The sequence below is a fragment of the Adiantum capillus-veneris genome, chromosome 25 (assembly GCF_014529385.1).
Source record: "Adiantum capillus-veneris isolate H3 chromosome 25, ASM1452938v2, whole genome shotgun sequence".
Lineage (NCBI taxonomy): Eukaryota > Viridiplantae > Streptophyta > Polypodiopsida > Polypodiales > Pteridaceae > Adiantum > Adiantum capillus-veneris.
The window spans coordinates 117,900,755-117,905,908 of record NC_140955.1 but is presented as its reverse complement, the minus strand read 5'-3'; positions in this window follow the sequence as shown (position 1 = coordinate 117,905,908).

Genomic DNA, 5,154 nt, shown 5'->3' with positions numbered 1-5,154 from the left:
GCCCTTGGAAATTCTACAATATTAGACCCACTCCACTACTCTTGTGCGCTCCTTGCCGCACTGTCGAAGCAAGGGACTTGCCAATACACCGTGTGCAAGCCACAAACGGCTCCAAGCACACAACAAGCCTAAACTAGCAAGCTCAAGAAAACAAAGGGTGTGTCACTCACCGCTCTACGCTCGCCTTCGTGGTAGATTCCTCGCCGCGATGAAGAAGAAGCTGCAGTCGTGCCGCGCTCAACCGCTTCGCCGCCGTCGTGCCTTCGTAATGCTCGATCGCACACACACTCTCCCTCTCTCTCTCTCTCACACACACACACACACAAGGAGGTGAAGAAGAAGAAGATGGAGATGGAGCAAGAGCACTCTTCTATTGCACAAATGAGAGAATGAGTAAAAATTAGGTTTAGTTGGCTTTTATAGGAGCTCACCCCATTCACACTTGGGCGCCCGTGCTTAGCCAACTAATCCCTTGAATGTCCCAGTTAGAGTGCGCCTCTCATCGGCGATCACTCTACCTTTCCCTATTGGACCGACAAGCCCGGTACCTGACTCTACTTAAATAAATAATACAACGTTTATAGATCATAGGGTGTCCGTGAGCCGTGAGGGTTAACATGCCCCCCTTCCTGATGTAGATTCCGTCCTCGGAAGCTATTAAGTTGAAGCTGGGTCGTCGAGGTGGAAGATCATTTGAGATGAATGTCCTTAGCCTTCTTCAGTCACTGCAAAATCAAACAACATTGGCACAGTAATTGCATTCTCTTAAAAAGCATATGCAGTTTTAGGTAGACACATTGATTGGTAAAAGAATTTCAAACAATTTGTTAGCAATGAACATTAAATTGCAATGTAATCAAATGCATAAACAGATGTAAAGGTAGAAAATTAACAAGTCTGGGGTCTCTAATTTGACGGTCGAAAGGTACTAGAGATCGAATATTAATACCATGGGTAAGCTTCTTAATTATCTGTGGTCAATTAAGTTGTTTAATTGCGAGAGCCAAGTATTCATGTTCGAGGGCTGACTAGAGGCTATATCTAGAAAACCTTGTAGTTAAGCTACTATAAAAGGAATTTCTCATGAAATCATCGCTTGACTGATTACTTTTTCTTTGACCCCCCAAAGTCTTTTCACATTGATTCAATTATGAAGTGGGTGCTTATTTTGTATGCCTTGGGTTTTTTGCTTTTCAAGGAAAAGCACCCACACTGGGAACCTCTAGGGCTCTAGTACCATAGGCGATACATGTGAGTGAAGTACCAATTTAAGCAGGGATTTCTCTTCCAGCTTAAAATTTTACATTGTGGCACTTTGATTTTTGCTTGTTCATTTTCAGCATTTAAATTTTGTAACTTTGGGGGGTCATATAACACTGTTACCCTCCCCAGGCTCATCACATTAGTAAACTCCCTTTATAATACTTAAACTAAAGGTCAATAGGGTTAAGCCCACTAGAAAGCCCTAGTACATTTCATACAATGCTGCCTAAATCGGATTAAGAACCTAAGTAACCATTGTTTATTAGGAAGGCATTCCCCATGGTATTAAGAGAAGATTTCTAATACCTAGCTTGGTCAAACTAGCTTAGTCGGACTGCTTGATTTTTACACCTAAACAAGTGATTATGACAAAACATTACATTGAATTAAATGTTTGATAGTAAGCAAATGCGATGAATATTATGCTACCAATCACAATCAAAGAAGACAAACATGGATGCAAAAAAGATAAGGGCAATGCTAATGGACAAGAAACACCTGTTTGTGTTGATGGTCGCGCTTGATTTGAAGTCTGAACGAGAGAAAGGTTCCATGAAGGTCCAAATCCTATCAATAGCAACACGTTCCTGTACACACTATGAAACACAAACAATACCTCTAGGAGGCACATCAGTGGGAAAAGAGAACTTCGCTAATCTCTCAACTCTAAAACAGAAACACTCCTATCTTACTAATCTTACCTACCCTCCATCACTCAAGTGATGAGGATCAAAGGTGTTTTATGGCATAGGTTTCTGTTTCACTGTACCAGATGTGACATGTGTAGATCTGAGTCAATGTTTTGACTTTTATTGTGCATACTCGTTTGCTAATTGCTCTTGCTCTTTATTTTTATTTATTTTTTTGTGAGTATAAAGCTTTATATATACATTCCCTAAGATTGGTGATTGAGAGGTCAGGGAAAAAGGTTGAGAGGGAAACAAATGAATGATGACTGTCAGCCAACACTCCCCCCTTCCTTGGGTAGATCATACCGTTTGAAATGAGCTTGTCACCCTTTGAAACCAATTGTTCCAGTTGGTAATAGGTGAGGATTTTTGCCAGTAGTTTTCTATTACCCTAGGTGCCTCGTCAAGTTGCAAGGGTGGTAAGGTACTCTCCCAGGATCGAACTTGAAGTGGTTCATCAGGTGATTCTTGAACACTGGGAGGTGTGGATTCTTTTGTAGCTTCATGGAGGTCCACTACTATAGATGGAGGCTGTGTAGAAGCTTTTACCTCTATGGATGTATTACATGAGGAGCTAGAATCTTCATGGGACTCCCCCCTTCCTGAGCTAGGTGGAACAAATCGTTCTTTCTTTGGTACCCAAACTAGCTCGGGAGCGGGTGTGTAGCATTCTGTGATTTTTTTCTTTCCACGATCATTGATTCATTTTGGAGCTACGGGATTGGGCTCACTTGGGTCAGGTGATAGGTAAGAGCACAATCTACATTTTGGCACCCAGATTTGATCATTTCCTTGATAGTAGCCTTGGGCTTCCAGTAGTCGTTTAGGGATCCATCGCAACATTTTCTTACTTTTCTTGGAGCGAGTGGTACGTTTCTTACAAGGCTTCTATTTTTTAGCACTAGCTATGGTCGCTAAAGAAGCTTTAGGGACCCACTTGTATGTTTTCTTCGTTACATTAGGATGAGTCTTGTCGGAAGCGATATGCATTGCTTGTAGCATATTTAAGGGTACAGGAATTTCATCCCCCTCAGGTGTTACCCAGGTCGTCCCCCTATTTCCCCAAGTGTCTATGGTTGATGCTAGGTGGACCCAATCCACATTGTCCGACTCAGTCATCCCAGGTAGGATATCCATATAAGGAGAATCTTGGCCAATGTCTGTATCCTTCTTACAAGTGTAACAATATTGTAGTGGGGCCGAGTGAACTGTGGTGTCAGAGCGATGATCAATAATGGTTTTACTCCCTAAGGGGTGTACCTTACCAGTCACCAAATCCACTCTAAGGACAGAGTCTTGGAATTGCAAATAGACATGATTTTTAGACCAATCATGAACCATTTGTGCTTCCCTCATGAATGGTCGTCCTAAAATCATTTCATATGACATAAGGTGTTTAGAGAAATTCATTACAATGAACGTATGTCGTACCTTGTGTCCTAGAACTTTGATCTTAAGATCCTTGAGCATCCCCATAGGTTTGGCTATGGTACCATTTTCCATCTTTACCACAATGTTAGTAACACTGAGGCGGGGTTTTCCCATGGATTCCCAACAATCTTTTGTAACGATGCTAACTCCCGCACCACCATCAAGAATTCCCTTTATAGTTAATCCCTTGGTAGTGATGGGTAGGGTCGCATTAGACTCGTCGCCTTCAAAATACTGCCCTAATTCGTTAATGGGTACCTCAGTCACAGACTCGTGTCCATCTAAGTCAAGTGATTGCACATGATTTTCCTCATCAATCATAATCGAGTCAGGCCTATTTGGTTGCGCAAAATGCGGTAATCCCGTTCGTAGCTCTCCGTTAAGGAATGCTCGAAGTGCAAGGAATAACTCAGGATCTCCATACAGCTTTGCTATGATCGTGGTTCGGACCTCAGAAGACATGAAGTCCACTAGTTTGGCAACATTCATTGGCGTTTTGCAGGGTGTAGGTTCTTGACTAGGAACTGGTGAGGATGGAATCTCATATTCCTCAATGGGATCAGGTATTCCTTCGTTAAACATCCTTTCCAACAAGAAGGGTGTATGCTCACTTTCTGATGTCCCGTCCTCACTCCCTTCTTGGATGATACTAGATATGGCTAACGGTCTATGGTTCATGTGGGGTGGATGAACTTGCGTGGGAAACACTGTGTCATGAATTTTGACATGCATGGGTTCTGGTTCTAGTTTCCTTTGAGTCTCCTCCACTAAAACTCTTAGATGTTTCACCTGCTCAATCTCGTCTACTGGGTTTGGGTACGTCCCAATCTTCTTTTTACGATTCTTCCCTTTTTGCCCCTGCGGTTTATCTTGGGGGTCTTGGATTGGATTTGGAAACACTTGTGGTGTTTTGAGAGGCTCTTTATGATTTTCTCTTATTCGGTTTTCATTTGGTTCCATGTTACGGTTTTCTTTGTCGGTCTTTCCCTTTGTGGTATTGGTTCTAGTCTCCATTGTCTCGACTGAATCTGAATCATCCTCGAGGTCATTCATATACACGGGGTCATCTCCTGTTCCTATGTTTGTTTTGGAACTTGGCTTTGAATTTTCCGTATTCTGCGACTTCTTCCTTCGTGTCTTCTTTTTCTTTGCTTGGATAATTGACGCGGTATCTCTCTCTTCGAGGATATGTCCTGGCCCTTGAAGCATGGACCGTGTAATCGCATAAGCGGGTGCGACGGGTGGTATTGGCGATGTCACACTAGCAATTTCGACCAAATTCAGGGGTGTGATTTTAGGCGCATTTGGGTTATAGGGGAATTGGGCAATCAAGTGATCTATGCCACAACGATTACATGTGAGTATTGGCATTGCAAACGTGCTCCCTTGATTCATTTGCATCTGTGCAGCATTCTTTTGCAGCCTAATAGGGCACTCCGCTACTCGATGTGGTCCACCACACTCATAGCATTGAAGAGGTGGCCTCCTAGCCTGGGTGTTGATATTTTGACCTCTGGATGCGAGAGCAGCAGCTTGATAAACCGGCTTGACTTGTCCCCAACAATCTTCCATGTAGTATATAGGACATTCTTCCAATGTATCAAGTCCGTAGGCAATACTAGTGTCTATTTCCTCCTCACAGCTATCTGGATAAGCATTAGATGGCTCGTAACCCACTTGGTTCATAGGGGCGACTCTTGGATGCGGGGGCTGCGGTCCTAGCACAGGAGGTGGTAGCGGTGTAGCTTGTACAACATTTTGAGATCTAGGG